Raw genomic sequence first — 17,709 nt, 5'->3', positions numbered from 1 at the left:
CCAGCACCCCTGCATGCAAAGGGCAAGGGTGACAAAATGAGCAGAAGCAGACATGAGGGAGAAAGCGCAGCTCTGTCCCCACCACGGCTGCCTGGAGGAAGAGGGCTGCGGTCTCCCCATCAGCCTCCTCTGTAACAGGTTCCATTGATGCAAACACTGTAGACACCAACCTCAGTTTTACGTGGGGAAAGCCTGCCATGGCCAGGCATAGAGCTAGAGGCTTGGCGAGGGATGGAGGGGGCTCCAAACAGAAGCCCTGCCTGGCCTCTATCCTGAAATGTCTCTGAGCTTCACTCAGGGCTGGGCAGCACAGTAGGTCTGAAGAAATTAAACGAAAGTTCTTGCCCCAAGAGGCTTATGTTTTAGGGGCAGGACATAGCCCCTCACAAGGAAAATGAAGAACCCCCCAGGACTGGATGTATCCAGGACCTAAACTGCTGGATACACACACATCCTACTCTAAAACCTCAGAGGGTGATGGGGAAGAGCTGTGTACATAGAACAGGTCATGAAGGTTCACCAAGGGGGGACTGGAGGGATGCTTAGGCAGCTGGAAGGGCATTCAGATGGGGAACAGCATGGGTGAAGGTCACAGCAGATCTTCAGGGAAGACAGACTCTCCCTGCAACATGGATTTCTGCTCATGACACTGGTTATGGTTTATTTTGATGAATGATTCACTTTGAAATCAGCTCTGTTGGCCCCCATGCGGCTTAGGAGCCTGGATGGACTAAGTCATCTTCCTTATCCAGTCAGGTAAACAAACCACAGAGCAAGGCCAAACCACCAGTGAGTGGCTCATCAGACCAAGGAGAGGAAAGGCAACTTCGAACCATCTTTCTTTCTTCCTTCCAAGTGTGAAGAGGAAGAGGTACTGAGGACTGAATTAGGCCAAGATATATTCCATGCTTTTACAATTATGTCAAAATGGATTCTACGGTCGTGTGTAACTATAAAAAGAAAACAAAGGCCCATTAAAAAATGTTTGAGGAAGAAACCTGGCCTTTGGAAGCCAAGAGCAACTTCACCACCTGTATTTTAATACACTTGACAGTGACACTAGTAAGAAAGGTAACTACAGGGGAAGAGAGGGACTACTGATCAAATACCACCTCCTAACCTTTGATTGATTTGATTGGCTGATCAGAGCTCCCTGCAAGATGAAGTATTCTAAGCCAAAAGAAAACTCAGTGGTTATTTTAGTGGCTGTGGTGGGCATCTCCTAAAAGGGTCCCCAGTGATGTCTCCATTCTCATCTTTGCACCCTGGCATAGTGTCCTCCCCTTGCCTATAGCAGGACCTGGTTATTAGCTTCTAATTAAGAGAATACAATAAGAACCGTGGGACGTCATTTCTGAGATTAGGTTATAGAAGTCTGCGTCTTCTGCCCCTGCTGCTGTGCTCCTCAGCTTTCTACCTCTAATGAAGCCAGCTACTTGCCCTCCAGAGAGGCTGCCAGCAACAACCGAAGAGATTGCTAGCCAACAGCCAGCCATGAGCTGCTGCAGCCAATAACTAGTGTGAACACCTGGAAGAGGATGTTGCCCAGGTGAGTCTAGAGATGACTGTAGCCCCCACTGAGATCCCAACCACATCCTGTGGGATCTTGCAAGCTATTCCAGGTCCTGGCCCACAGAAATTGACACAAAACTCATGTTGTTCTGAGCCCCTGAGTTTTGGGGTGATTTGTTTTGCAGTAATAGATAACAAGTACACTTTCCAATCAGGCTTTCAGGTAGAAAAAACGAGATCATGTGTGTGCCTGAGTGCATGCCCAAGCCCAATACAACCAGAAATGTCCCTGAGTCTGAATCTCAACTCTTCCCCCACCCTCCCTGTTAATGAGAATGTCTCCTGATGAGTTTAGAACAAGGTTTTCTGATAGTTCAACTTGAGAACTGCCTTAATTTTGTGGGTAGAAGTGCTGGGTGAAGCAGAAATTTTTTTTTAATTTTTTATTGTTGGCTGTTCAAAACATTACATAGTTCTTGATATATCATATTTCACACTTTGATTCAAGTGGGTTATGAGCTCCCATTTTTACCCCATATACAGATTGCAGAATCACATCAGTTACACATCCATTGATTTACATATTGCCATACTAGTGTCTGTTGTGTTCTGCTGCCTTTCCTATCCTCTACTATCCCCCTCCCCTCCCCTCCCCTCCCCTCTTCTCTCTCTGAAGCAGAAATTTTAACACCAGACTCTTGTGCATAGGCAGAGTCCCTTTGGCATAGACCTTTCTTCTCATAAGAGTCAGTAGGTGCCAGCTTGCAAACATGCAGAGATTAAGCACCCAAACCAGGAGATGGGGTGGGGGTGGTATAGCATACTCAGCAACAGCTGGTCAGCATGGACACTGGCTAATGGGTCCTATCCAGGAAAGCCCTGGTCCCCAGGAAAGGCTGTGCAAGATTCTGGGATGCTTAACAAGGCTTTCTTCTCACTAGTACCACTTCCCCTCCCCACTTCTGCCTCCCAGTCCCTGGTAACCTCTCTTCTATTTTCGGTCTCTATGCATTTGCCTATTCTAGGTACCTCACGTAAGTGAGATCATAGAATATGAATCTGGCTTATTTCTCTTAATGTCATCAAAGTTTATCTGTGTTGTAGCATATATGACAACTTCATTCCCTTGTAAAGCTGAACAATATTCCATTGTGTGTATAGACTACATATCACCTAACCATTCATCTATCAATGGGTATTTTTTCCGTTTCTACCTTTTGATTATTGAGAATAATACCACTAAAGTGTGGGTGCACAAATACCTATTCAAGTCCATGCTTTCAATTCTCTGGGATCTAAATTTAAGAGTATAATTTCTAGGTACTATGATAATCCCATGTTCGATATTTGTAGGAAATGTTACTCTTTTTCCACAGTGACTGCACCATTCTACCTCCCCATAAGCCATGCACAAGAGTTCCAATTTCCCTTCATCATTTTTTCCAAATTATACCCTCCTGATTGGTGGAACATGGTACCTTATCATGGTTTGTTTGCTTGCTTGTTTGTTTCTTTTTCTGGTACTGGAGATGAAACTCAGGGTCTCGTGCTTACTACTCAAGTGCTCTACCACAGAGCTACATTCCCAGACTTTTTTATTTTTTATATTCAGACAGGGTCTCGCTAAGTTGCCCAGGCTGGCCTTGAACATGCCATCTTCCTGCCTCTTAGCCTCCCAAGTAGCTGGGATCACAGGTATGCACTGCCGTGCCAGGTTCTCACCATGGTTTTCATTTATATTTTCCTAACAATGAGTAATGTTTAGTTTTGTTTCATGTACTTACTGGTCATTTGTTTAAAAGACAAGGATTTTTGAACTGTCAGCAGCTAATTAAAGTCATGCATGGCGTCCTGCTACTTCCTTCTTCATTTATCTGCCCCTCCTTTCTTAGGAACACCCCAGTGGCATTCAGGTCTTTATTGGTTCAGCTAAATTATATTCAGCCTGTGAATAAATAACGCTATGTTTAAATAAAGTTTTATTTATAAATTTAAAGATATTTGATCTAAAAATTGCTTTTCATCTTGATCTTATGTCTTTCTTAAGCTTTTATATTAAAATATTCTGCCTTTTAAGCAGGTCAGGAGCTGGGTTGTATCTCAATAGTAGAACACTTGCCTAGCAAGGCCCCAGGTTTGATCCCCAGCACTTCAAAGAACAATAAAAGCAGATCAGAAGACAATGTGTCCATCTACAATTAAAAAAAATTTTTTTAAGTGTTTGTCATTTTTCAAGATCCACTGATAAAATAAAAAGGTAGGAATCTTATGTAAATCTCCAATTTTTTCCAAAACTTTCAGGACTGAGAAAATAATAAGTCTGACAACATTTGTGTTAGTTATCTATTGATGTATAATAAATTATTCTCAAATGTGGCAGTTGGAAATAATAAACATTTGGTTTTTTTCCAAAGTTTCTGTAAGTGGAAAGAGCCGATTCCCACTAGATCCGGGTCTTTCATGAGGTATGATTAGTGTGTGAACTGGATATGGTCTCATCTGAAGACTCAGCTGAAGAAGAAAGGCTCATTGCCAAGCTCATTCATAGTGCTGACAAGATTTGACTCCTTGCAGGCTTTTGAAACACTTTTTTTCCTTGAACTGTGGGGATAAAACCCAGGGCCTCATGCATGCTAGGCAAGTGCTCTGCCACTGAGCTACATTTCAGCCAAGTTTCACACTCTCTCTCTCTTTTTTTCCTTCTTAAAAGGTACCTCTCATAAACCAGGGTTTAATTTATTTATTTGTCTCTGTGTGTGTGTATATATGTGTGTGTGTGTGTGTGTGTGTGTGTGTTGCTGGGAATTGAACCTAGGGCTTTGTGCATGGGAGGCAAGTACTCTATCAACTGAGCTACGTTCCCCCACCCCCAGTTTTGCAGTCTTTTGAATTAAGGAACTCAATTCTTTCCCTTATGTCTCCAAAAGGCTGGCTTCGAGAAGAACAAGTCAGCCAAAAAGCAAGAGAGGGCAAGCAAGATGGAAGCCAGAGTCTTACAGAGGATGCCTCTGCAACCATAATCCAGAATATGGGAAAGCCAGATTTGGAGGGACAGCAAGCCTCGTTTAGTGTTGCAAGAGGAAAGGAGAAAGGGCTGGGAGCCACCACCCCTACCTGCACAGGTATGTTGAAAAGAAGCTGAGGGATGGCAGACCCCTGGCTTCCATCTTCACCAAAAAAACTATAGAGAAGCTACCAAGAACTGGGGGAGAGGGGCAGATGGTGATGTAGGAGACTTGAAAACAAAGAGCTTTAAAATAGCTGGTGTGGAGAACAAGAGACAGATGTGAGCAGAGAAACTCACATAAAGTTATGTCCTAGCTGGGACCTGAGCCTGGAGAAGATTTTTTTTTAACTCTGCACAAGCTGAACTTCAAGACTCCAAGCAGTTTGTATCCATAACAAGGAGTTGATACTTATAAAAATCCACCCCAGAGTCAGACTAGACTTTTCCTGGGAAAACCATCTTGCATGAAGTAAATGACCAACTTGTTATCTCTGCAGGGCACTAGGAAGCCACAAGGAACCTTGTGTATCTTGTGGGGAGAAAGGGAGCTGGATGGGGCTCTGGGCATCCTATATGCACATATAATGTTGCATCCCTGAGCCAACCAGCTGCAACCAGAGCACAAGTGGGCTGCTGTCCCTCTCAGGAATTAGATCAACAACCTACTTTCAAGTGTCCTAGGCAAGACAAATCCTTGTCACCAATCACTCATGGAGAATAAGCGGGAATTAAATGGGACCTAGACTGCCAAAGAATTCAGAATCATTTTCACCAAATTCTACTTTTAAATCAAGGTCAAAAAACCCACTGACCTTGAACCTTTGTTTTAACAACAGCCACTGTTAGCCCCAGAACAGGACCCTGAAACAGACTGCATACTTACCTTAGAGACACCAACATTCTTTGCTGGTCCCTAATATGCTGTGGACCTGGAAATAAATCCCCAGGCTCACTGACCTGAGCTATATTCCTTATGCCCAGAAGGAACAGGAACCAAATGAAAAAAAAAAGGTGTGAGAGAAAAAATTTTGAAGAGAATGATATTTACAGATAGGCTTACTGTCTTTCTTGCTTTAAACTTCTGAACTTTAAAGCTTTGGACAGGTGCAAATTTGTAATCAGATTGTCAGACACAGAATTTTCTGGCTGGGGGATAGAGTCCTTCCAGCTTCCTGAATTTTCTTCTTATAATCAACTCCATGGAGATTTAAAATAACTGTGCAAGAGATAGGCTTAGCCATCAAAAACCAGGAAAGAGGGGGATGTGAGCCTTGCATTACTGTAGGAGGACTTTTTGTGTGTAAATCCAGCACCTAATTCCACACGCCCACTTACGGTGGTACATCAGCCAAGAACCGCGCTTTCCGAGGCTGGTTTTCCCACAGTAAGCTGGGACTGGGAACCCATCTCTCCCAGGCAACAGCCACTTCCTGGCTCCAGTTAAGGAGCCAGAAAGAGAAACCACAGAAACCTAAAGGACAGGAGAGGACGCCTCCAGTCTAGGTGCGTATGCTCCACAGGCACCACTCGCGCGCTCCTGTCCCCTGACCCTGGCTGGGAGGCAGAGTGGCCAGAGGTCGCAGGTGAGTTCTCCTGAGAACGTTCTGAGTCGGAGGTGGGAGGAGAAGGACCGGTTCAAAGACAAACCGTGATGCCTTGCCAAGGTGACCTTATTGTGGACCCTGAGAAACAATTTGGTCCTGGAGATCATCGCCCCTTTCGCGTCTCCAGACGCCCCCCAGTGGTCGCAGCGCACCTTGCAGCTCCACGGTTCCCTTGAGGGGTTATAGCAGCCACACCCGGGGTGAGGCAGACAAAAGATGTTGCAGGGTGGGAGGCCCTCTAGGACCCCTCCTTCCAAAAGCAGGTCTGGGAGACTGCAGCACCTTCCGCAGTGGGCTCGGGCGGCTGGGTCTGGGCTCCAGACACGGGCAGAAGTGGTGACCAAGGAGGAGGGACGCTTCCGAACAACTGGATGCCCAGGGCCCAGAGAAGTGCCTGGAGCCCAGTGGCTGCTCACAAAGAAGGGATGGCGAACTGGATGAGCTCAGGAAGCAGTCGGAGGGCTGAGAGGCGACCAGCCCCCGGCCTCCGGGGTCTGTAGCATGAGATGCTTCCCGCGATAACCATTCAGACATGTCTAGACCACACTGGGTGGATTCTGGACAGACAGACAGACACACACACACACACACACACACACTTCCAGGTCCATGCACGCCCCATTTTTGCAAACATTTTGCTCCTCGCAGAGAAAGAAAAATAAAGGATAAAGGTCCGGGCCTTGGGGGCTACGTTTCACTGATCTTCCTCTCAGCTCCTGCGGGGCTTTGCAGCGTTGCGCTGACAGGGTAATAAGGCACTGCCCCCTGGTGGCCTCTTCCCGCCACAGCAACTGTTGTTAACTTGGGCCACTGGCTGTAAATTCTCCGCTCTGTCAGTTTGTGCAACCCTCTACTCCACCCCTGTCACAACCACCTGGGGATGGGCACAAGAGGGTCAAAAGAATATCATAAAATAGCATTTTCTGATTAAGTTCACTTGTGGAATTGTGGGTTCTAAGGACCTCCATAGTTTCCAACCAATTAATTTAAAAACTTCCAGGGAGTCTGGGCCACTCTGACAGTCACCATTTTCTCTTGCTGAGATAACCCTTTCTCTGCCCCTTGCTCTCCTTCTCTCCCTAGTCCTCTCAGTTCTGAGCTCCACCATGGCCCCTGTCAAAGGCCCTCCTACATAGTCCTGCTGGCCTGCTCTTCTTCCTCTCCACCTACTCAGAGCTGCCCTTTCCATCTCACAGCAAGTGACTCTCTAAGTTCAAGTTGGTGCCACCACAGATGACGTCTTTCTTCAGGTCGCTTCTCACAGTCCATGTCAGTATTACCCCCACCGCCATTCCAAGGTCTCAAGTTAGGCTCTCAGACTAAAATTCCTGCTTTATTTTCAAGGTAAGGTTTTTTGTTTTGTTTTTACATTTTTAAGCCTGTTCCTTTCAGCTATTGGATTGATTGAGAAAGTATTGGGTATAAAAGATAAAGGCAGAGAATGAGGACATTTAGATCCCAGGCCTGGTGCTTACCAACCACCTCTGAAACCCTGAAGTGGCATCAGTGGAGAATTCTGGTGCTTGCAGATGGAGGTGGATCTTAAGTGTGCTGAGCTGACCCAGAGGGCAGTGATGAAGCAACAACTGAGGAGATACTCCTGGGCTTCCCTGAGCTACTGGGCAGGTGTAGATAAGTGGCCAAGGGTTCAAGAGGGAGAAAAATAAAAATAACTTTATCCAAGCTTGCTGAGATATCTGATCACTTCATGTTCCTAAGAAAAGAATTCCTGTAGCATTGTAAGTTCCCTTCCTCTGACAAAATTTCTAAGCTAGGGTGTGTGACTTGGTAGTGGAGCACTTGCCTAGCATGCACAAGACCCTAGGTTTGGTCCTCAGCTCCTAAGGAGTGTAGGGGGGGAGTTTTTTTTTATTGGTTGTTCAAAACATTACATAGTTCTTGATATATCATATTTCATACATTAGATTCAAGTGGGTTATGAACTCCCATTTTTACCCCAAATACAGATTGCAGAATCACATTGGTTACACATCCACATTTTTACATAATGTTACACATCCACATTTTTACATAATGCCCTATTAGTAACTGTTGTATTCTGCTACCTTTCCTATCCTCTACTATCCCCCCTCCCCTCCCCTCCCATCTTCTCTCTCTGCCCCCTCTACTGTAATTCATTTCTCTCCTTGTTTATTTTCCCATTCCCCTCACAACCTCTTATATGTAATTTTGTATAACAATGAGGGTCTCCCTCCACTTCCATGCAATTTCCCTTTTTTCTCCCTTTCCCTCCCACCTCATGTCTTTGTTTAATGTTAATCTTCTCTTCCTGCTCTTCCTCCCTGCTCTGTTCTTAGTTGCTCTCATTATATCAAAGAAGACATTTGGTATTTGTTTTTTAGGGATTGGCTAGCTTCACTTAGCATAATCTGCTCTAATGCCATCCATTTCCCTGCAAATTCCATGATTTTGTCATTTTTTAGTGCTGCAAAATACTCCATGGTGTATAAATGCCACATTTTTTTATCCAATCATCTATTGAAGGGTATCTGGGTTGGTTCCACAGCCTAGCTATTGTGAATTGTGCTGCTGTAAACATCAATGTAGCAGTATCCCTGTAGTATGCTCTTTTAAGGTCTTCAGGGAATAGTCCAAGAAGGGCAATAGCTGGGTCAAATGGTGGTTCCATTCCCAGCTTTCCCAGGAATCTCCATACTGCTTTCCAAATTGGCTGCACCAATTTGCAGTCCCACCAGCAATGTACAAGTGTACCCTTTTCCCCACATCCTCGCCAGCACTTGTTGTTGTTTGACTTCATAATGGCTGCCAATCTTACTGGAGTGAGATGGTATCTTAGGGTGGTTTTGATTTGCATTTCTCTGACTGCTAGAGATGGTGAGCATTTTTTCATGTACTTATTGATTGATTGTATGTCCTCCTCTGAGAAGTGTCTGTTCAGGTCCTTGGCCCATTTATTGATTGGGTTATTTGTTATCTTATTGTCTAATTTTTTGAGTTCTTTGTATACTCTGGATATTAGGGCTCTATCTGAAGTGTGAGGAGTAAAGATTTGTTCCCATGATGTAGGCTCCCTATTTACCTCTCTTATTGTTTGGGGGGGGGAGTCTTATAGAGACTCTGTTGGTTGGGGAGAACAAAGGGACAGTGTCAGGTATGTTAGAATCAAGAACTCTCTAGAGACATGGGTACTTCAGCTGGATCCAGTTATTCCTGAACCAGAACTTCCCGAGCCTTTCTAGTTACTTGATCCAAAAATAAACCTTGTTCCAGTTGCATGACCTAATAATAGATCTCCTTTTGTGTTTCAGTTCTAAAGAGTGGGGGTTTTGTTACTCATAACCAAATGAGTCATTTTACAATATGGGAGCTTGTTAAAACTTCCAATAATTGGATATGGGCTAGCAAGAGGGTGACCTCTCAGTGAGTGGCAATATAAAGATCACAGAGCTATGAAGAGAGGCAGAGCAGGCAGGTGGGTAGAATCCAGGTTTTATCTGGCATGCAAACTGAATTAAAGTAGAAGTCTTTCTATACCTCTCGTTCTTTATTTGTTTTTTGTTGTTTATTTTGCAGTCCTGGGGATTGAACCCAAGGCCTACCACATGCTAGGCAAGAGCTCTACCACTGAACTACATCTCCAACCATGTTGATTTTGAAACAGGGTATCACTAAATTGCTGAGGCTGGCCTTGAACTTGTGATCCTCCTACCTCAACTGTGATTACACCATACCCAGCTCCTGAAGTCTGTCCTTCTAAATGCTGAGTGCGGTCCAGTCCAGGAGACTATGGATCAGTGAAAAGTCTGTTTTGCATTTTCACACAGTAGGTTGATCACCTCCCCAACGCTAAAGTACCTCTCACTCTACCCTTCAAGATATTGGGACGTAACACTCAATTTTGAAGTATTGTGGGTGCCAGAAAAGAGTCACACACAATTAAAAAAAAAATCTACCCAAGTCCAAATGGCATGAACTAGCTACACACAAAGAGAGAAGAGGCCCCCGTGGATTGAGGATTATTAAATATGAAGTATGTTTGTCAGGAAAAAACTTTGTTTATATAAACATTAGAAGCGCCGCCATGGTAACTCTGCTTGGTTTACTCGGCAGCCCAGTATGGCCTCACAGCCAAATTACTGCCTGCCTACATTTTTTAAAAAACATCTCTAGCCAAAATTCCATGATCTGCCTGCTTGGTTTCCAAGCTCAGAAAATATCACTTAAAAGTACCAGGGAACCAAAAGAAACTTCTGCCAAAGCTTCTAAATGAAAGCTCATTTCTCACACACACACACACACACACACACACACACACACACACACAAGTTTTTGCCAAACTACAGTATGCTTTTCTTTTTTTATGTGACCCAAGTTTCCTTAGGCCTCATAAGGTTGCAGGGCCAATAAAATAACATTAACATATGAGCAAGGGTAACTCATATTCCATTCGTTCTAGGTTTTTCTCCCACCTGCTCACAAAAGCTGTGAGCCTCCTAGAAGTGCTCCTGAGTAGTTTAGGGGTGTGCTTAGATGCAGCCTACTATATCCACTGCCAGTGACAGCCAGGCCTAGCTCAGAAGAGATGTCCACTGGCTTCCCCCATCACCTCCAAGCTCTCCCTACCAGTCAGGGCATTTGGTATGTGTGAGGCCTTTGGTATGTGAAGAACACCTCTCTACCCTTTGTGTCACATTCAATCAACATATCCCAAACTAAGCTGTGGTGCCTCCTATCTTATTGGCTTTTTCACTAGGAGATCTCAGTTTACTCACATGCCCCTGCCCTATAAAGAAACCAGCCATGAATTCAAGGGCTAGTCCAGGTGCTGGCTCGACTCCGGATTGCACTTCCCGTCAGCAACTAAGGGTCAATGTGTCACGTCTGCCCCTTAGGAAGCCATTCATGCCCTCACCCAAGGAACCTTCTAGTTAGCCTAGCTGCCTCATTCAGTTAAGTCTGTACCCACTTATCCCCAGTCGGAGATCCTTTGTCCATGAGAGGAGAGAGACCACTAGAGAAAGCCACAGCGACAGCCACCCTCTCTGTGTGGCCGTCTGAGGCAGCTGAGAAGACCTGGGTCTGAGCACTGGGGGGAAAGGATTGCTCCACTCCAAGGGAAAAGCAAATTGACATCAGATTATTTTCCTACAGCTTTTCCCACTTCTTAATATTTGCCACATTGCATTCCACATTCCAATTTTCAAAAGGACAGGAGCATTAATAATATAAAAGAAAGAAGTGAAATTAACCGGAATCAAGAACTTTATTATTTTCAAGTGTAAAAAAAGCATGAGATTTATGGCTGAGCATCAAGTATAGCTTTGACCTGAAATGTTCTCTTCGAGATACCAGGGGAACCACCTGGCTTAGAACCAGACCTGCAGGGATACTGTGACACTTCAATAAATCAAATTAAAGTTATTTATTAAGTTGGGTCAGATTTCGGATTTCTCAGTTTTTCTTGCTTGCTGTCGTTTTTGCTTTCTTTTAAAGGTTTCTAAATTTCTTAATTTAATAGAGAATAAGGCCTTCTCTCTCAATTACCTACTTCCCATTCGGATCTGCTGAGTTTTAACTTCCATATGTTACTCAGAACACTAAAAGCCCATTTATAAATATTAATTCAGGTAATGACTGTTTAAGAGCTTCAAGGCCCCAATTCATTATCTCTTTTTGATATCAGCTCAGGCTTCGATTCACACATTTCCAATTTAACTGAGGGTAGAGGGGAAGCAAAAAAAAATTACTTTTGGAGAAAAGAAAGTTGACTTGTCCTGGTGTTTCAAGCCAGCATCCCAGTAAAAACTGATACCTCTCTTTAGTTCTAGCACCAGTTGAGGAGTAGGGAGAAAGACGCTGAACATTTTTTAACATAGATCAGGACTTCTATATCATTACTTTATTGAAAGTGCTGTGCATACATAAGCAAGGTACATTTGCACTTTTTGGCACTGAAACCCAGATCTGCAGGGGCACACAGCACTCCCTCCTCCCATGTGAAGCTTCAAACACTACACTTGAGCAGTTTCGGTCCATGCATGTAAAGAGATAAATGTTTCCTGAGCATTTTAAAGAATACATCCCCATCCCCACCCCAGGAAGACAAAGAATTGTGGCTCCTACATATTCTTGCCTAAGGTTGTACAATGGGCCCAAAGAAGCTGTGGGATCTGAAGATGATGTTTCTGTCACCTACAGCTAGCTTCTCTTTGGTAATTGCTAAAAATGCATATTCCTGCACCCCCATCATCTGAATCATAATCTCTTTTGTTGACTGGGGAATCTTTTTGTTTGTTTCTTTGTTCTTTTTAGACATGCATGACAGTAGAGTATTTTTTTTCTGCTTTAAAAAAATTGTTAGTGCATGCTAATTATTCAGAATAGTGACTTTTATTATGACATATTCATACATGCATATAACTTATTTTTGTTCTTTTTAGATATACATGACGGTAGAGTATATTCTGACATATTATACATACATGAAATATAAGTTATTCTAATTAGGATCCCATTATTGCAGTTGTACATGATGTGGAGTTTCACTGGTAGTGTATTCAAATGTGAACATAGGAAAGTTATGTCCTTATTCATTCTACTGTCTTCCTTATTCCCATTCCCTCTACTTTCCCTTCCTTCCCTTTAGTCTAATCCAGTGAGCTTGACTGGTGATTTTTTTTTTTAATACCAGGGATTGAACTCAGGGGCACTTGACCACTGAGCTACATCCCCAGCCCTATTTTGTATTTTATTTAGAGACGGGGTCTCACTGAATTGCTTAGCACCTCACTTTTGCTGAGGCTGGCTTTGAACTCGTGATCCTCCTGCCTCAACCTCTGGAGCCACTGGAATTAGAGGCATGAGCCACTTTGCCCAGCTTGACTGGGAATCTTCAGTTTTGTTTGTTTGTTTGTTTGTTTTTAGATGGGGTCTCACTGTGTTGCCCAGGCTGGCTTCAAACTCTCTATCCTCCCATCTTAACCTCCAAAGTAGCTGGGATTACAGGCATGCATCATCACATTCAGAGGAATCTTTACTTTTTTAGCAGATTCCTCTGGCACATTACTATTTGAGAGTTACTTCACCAAATTCTAAAAGGAAACTAAAGAAGACAAAGTAGCCTTTTTTTTTTTTTTTTTTTGCAAGGTTATACTCTTCTGGGAAACAACAGAGATCAGGATACCAATAAGGTCCTTTAAGAGTTATGGTTGTGCTGATTTAATCCCAAATTCAGATTACTAAGTGGTATCAAGCCATTCATCAAGCCATGAATGCAGAAAGCAATTCTGGACTGGTAAGAGTCTTAGGCTCCTCACAGAAACAAACACAAACTCTCTCTAAAGAAAGGAGCATGAGCCTCAAAAAATTCCCCTAGGTAATTTTCCACAAAACCCACCATCAAAATTTAAAAAGCACACAAAGAAACAAGGCACCAGGAACAAATATTAACAGAAACAACAGACAACCTGGATATTGGAAATATCAAATAGAGACTTTAAAATAACTCTGCATAGTCAAGCACCATTGTTCACACCTGTAATCCTAACAACTCTGGAGGCTGAAGCAGGAGGATCACAAGTTTAAGGCCTACCTTAGCAAGATCCTGTCTCAAAATAAAAAGGGTTGGGAATGTAATTCAGTGGTAGAGCACCCCTGGGTTCAATCCCCAGTACTGAAAAAAATAAAGTCTGATATCTAAATAGCTGCTGTGGGAACCAAGAGACAATATGCTAAAAGAAAATAACTGCCACCTAGAGTTTAAAGTCCATTAAAATAAAGACATACTTGAACAAGCAAAACTAGTTTGCCTCTAGCAATCTGTCATTAAGGAACATCTAAGAAAGTAATCCCAGACAAATGTATAAGAAGCAGAAGAAATAAAGACAAATGTGGAAAAAATCTAAATAAACATTGTACAAAACAATACTTCTGTGATGTTAAATAATAAATATAATTTATATCTTATTAACATTAGTATGGAAGAGAGAAATGAGGCTTAAATTCTATAAGGTCCTTTCATAGTCTAGAAGGAGGATAACCACATAGATTAACTTCAGACTTTGATACCTCATGTCTGAATATTATAATTTCTACAGTGACCTAGAAAAGAGCACAAACAATGCACAGCATTCAAACAAATAGGAGGGAAATGGATTGATGAAAAGCATTTAATACAAAAGAGGTAAAAAAAAAAAGAAGAGGAAAAAGAAACAGGATTAGCAGATCAAACAGAAAGCACACAATAACATAATAGGTACAAACCTAACCTAAATCATTTTTAATATAAATGGACTGTGTTCCATTTAAAGGCAAACACTTTTAAATTGCATTTTTAAAAATCCAATAAGATACTGTTCACAAGAATTTATATCTACAATAAGGAGACAAGTTGGAAAATTAAAAAATGAAAAATAGTGCTCGCTTCAGCAGCACATATACTAAAATTGGAATGATACAGAGAAGATTAGCATGGCCCCTGTGCAAGGATGACACAAATTTGTGAAACATTTCATATTTTTTAAAAAGCTTCTTTTCAGCCAAAGAGACAATCAGTGAGGTTAATAGACAGCCTACAGAATGGGAGCAAATTTTTACCCCTCACACATCAGATAGAGCACTAATCTCTAGGATATATAAAGAACTCAAAAATCTTAACACCAAAAAAAAAAATTACCCAATCAATAAATGGGCCAAGGAACTGAACAGACACTTCTCAGAAAGTGAAGTACAATCAATCAACAAATACATGAAAATATGTTCAACATCACTAGCAATTAAAGAAATGCAAATCAAAACTACTCTAAGATTTCATCTCACTCCAGTCAAAATAGTAGCTATTAAAAATACAAGCAATAAGTGTTGGTGAGAATGTGGGGAGAAAGGCACACTCATACATTGCTTAGGGGACCGTAAGTTGGTGCAACCAATATGGAAAACAGTATAGATATTCCTTGGAAAACTTAGAATGGAACCACCATTTGACCCAGCTATCCCACTCTTCAGTTTGTACCCAAAGGGCTTTAAAAAAGCATACTACAGGGACATAGTCACATCAATGTTTATAGCATCACAATTCACAAAAGCTAAATTGTGGAACCAATCTAGATGCCTTTCAGTAGATGAATGGATAAAGAAAATGTGGTGTATATATATACAATGGAATATTACTCAGCATTGAAAGAGAAAAAAATCATAGCATTTGCAGGTAAATGGATGGATTTGGAGAATATAATGCTAAGTGAAGTAAGCCAATCCCAAAAAAAGCAAATGCTGAATGTTTTCTATGATATAAGGAGGCTGATTCATAGTGGGGATAGTGGAGGGGGGATCATGGGAAGAATAGATGAAATTTAGATAGGGCAAATGGGAGGGAGGGGAAGGGAGGGTTATAAGTGAAGGAAAGAGGGTGGAATGAGATGGACATCATTACCCTATGTACATGTATGAAGACACAGATGGTGGGACTCTACTTTGTGTACAAAGACATGAAAAATTGTGCTCTGTATGTGTAATATAAATTGAATTGGTATTCTGCTGTCATATATAACAAATTAGAATAAACAAATATATATAGTTCAAAAAATATTCAAAACTCATTATAGATTCTTTGGGAATTTTCATTTTCAATCATTTGCCTTGTACTAGGTCCCTATAAACATGGGCTTTATTTGCTCTAAGGCAAATTTTACAAATGTGGAAAATAATTTCAGTGTTTGCAACTTTAGCAATGTGTATTTTCTATAAATTTTTAGAGCATTTTCTTTCCAGATTTTTCTTTATGCACTGTTCTACTCATAATCAACAGCTTCTGGGTATCATTTTATCAATTTCTGTAACTTTCATTTAACATGATATACTAATGATAATAATGAAAAATGATAAAATATCTACTTCAAAAAAATAAGTATCAAGCAATTAAACAGAAGGAAGTTGATGTGACTATATTCTTATCCAAGAAACTATATTTTAAATTAAAAATTATAAGTAATGAATTAAAAGGGTCCTTTATAAGAAAAACATTTCCAAAGCATCAATAACAACTTTAAATGTGTATGGATATAAATATAATATTAAAGTGTATGAAGCAGAGAAAATATATAAAATAGTAATATGAGAAGAAAAAACAGTTCCACAATCATAATAGAATATATTAAAACACCTCTCTCAGTAACTGATAGAACAAGAAAAAACATTAATGTCGATATATATGATTTGAAGAACACAATTGTAAAATGACCTCATGGGCATATATAGAACACTATTCCCAGCATCAGCAAAATACCCATATTAAATTCAAACACACGGAGAAAACTTGAAAAAACTGACCACATATCACACTGAAAGCAAGTATCCAAGAGATTTAAAAGATTAAAATAGGGAAGTGTGTGCAAGTCAGGGGGTCTCTAACAGGAAAATATAGTCGGGTTAAGAAAGAAAGGGGGGGCCTGCGACCCACCGGCAGAACAGGAGCAGCGGCCTGCTGAGAGGCAGGGCCGCCCCCTCCCCCTGCGCTGGCAAGGTAGATGGAACTGTGACCACCCACAGAACAGGCCCAGCGGCCTGCTGAGGGGCAGAGCCGCCCCCCACCCCCCGCGCCTGCCAGGTAGGCGGAACTGTGACCACCGACAGAAAAGGCCCAGTGGCCCGCGGAGGGGCAGAGCTGCCAACCACTCCTGCAAGGTAGGCGGGCCTGCGACCCACTGGCAGAACAGGCGCAGCGGCCTGCTGAGAGGCAGAGCCGCCCCGTCCCCCCGCACCTGCAAGGTAGACGGAACTGTGACCACCAACAGAACAGGCCAGACCTGCAACCGACAGACAGAACAGGCCCAGTGGCCTGAGGAAGAGTACAGCCGCCCCCCCCCCGCGCCTGCAAGGTAGGCGGACCTGCGACCCACCGGCAGAACAGCCCCAGAGGCCTGCAGAGGGGCAGTGCCGCTGCCTGCGCCTGCAAAGTAGGCAGAACTGCGACCACCGACAGAACAAGCTAGCGGCCCGCAGAGGGACAGAGCCGCCGCCCGCGCCTGCAAGGTAGGCGGACCTGCTACCGACCGGCAGAGCAGGCCCAGCGGCCTGCCGGCGTGGTAGGCACATTGCCCCAATTGGAGGAGGGGCAGAGCCGCTGCCCGCGCCTGCGAGGGAGACTTTGCAACTATACAAGACCAATATAAATATATAGGGGGAAAATTCAATAGCACAACAGTTTTACCAAGTAGAAAGGAACGCGAACAGTATGAAGAGACAAGGAAAGAAAGGACCACAAGCAATGCAGGTCAACTCAATGTTAGAAGAGGTAATAGCTGCAGCAGATGGAATGTCAGATAAAGAATTCAGGATATACATGCTTCAGATGATCTGGAGTCTCAAGGAAGACATCAGACAGCAAAATCAGACAATGAAAGATCACTTCAACAATGAATTACATAAACAAATCCAAGAAGCAAAAGATCAACTATACAGGGAGATAGAGGTTATAAAAAACAAACAAACAGAAATCCTAGAAATGCAGGAAGCAATAAGCCAACTTAAAAACTCAATTGAGAATACTACCAGCAGAGTAGAACACTTAGAAGATAGAACATCAGACAATGAAGATAAAGTATTTCA

General features: G+C 42.6%; 1 long non-coding RNA gene and 1 other non-coding gene across 3 annotated transcripts; both read left to right on the top strand.

Moving 5' to 3' along the window:
• The first annotated feature begins 5,817 nt into the window (after nt 1-5,817).
• LOC124084913 (uncharacterized) lies at nt 5,818-13,225 on the top strand. 2 transcript variants are annotated; one of them, XR_006849291.2, is made up of 3 exons: nt 5,818-6,102; nt 7,207-7,467; nt 9,679-13,225. It is a non-coding gene; the product is annotated as an uncharacterized LOC124084913 (long non-coding RNA). The 2 variants fall into 2 exon arrangements; XR_009225685.1 differs by having other exon boundaries at nt 5,820-6,022; nt 9,679-13,224.
• A 1,294-nt stretch (nt 13,226-14,519) lies between these two features.
• On the top strand, nt 14,520-14,624 carry LOC124084952 (U6 spliceosomal RNA). The gene has a single exon (XR_006849299.1). It is a non-coding gene; the product is annotated as a U6 spliceosomal RNA (small nuclear RNA).
• Nucleotides 14,625-17,709: the final 3,085 nt, after the last annotated feature.

This window comes from Marmota monax, unplaced genomic scaffold (genome assembly GCF_021218885.2).
Source record: "Marmota monax isolate L192 unplaced genomic scaffold, Marmota_monax_Labrador192_F-V1.1 WCK01_AAM20220418_F8-fsc00106, whole genome shotgun sequence".
Classification (NCBI taxonomy): Eukaryota; Metazoa; Chordata; class Mammalia; order Rodentia; family Sciuridae; genus Marmota; species Marmota monax.
This window is presented reverse-complemented; position numbering and strand designations above follow the sequence as displayed.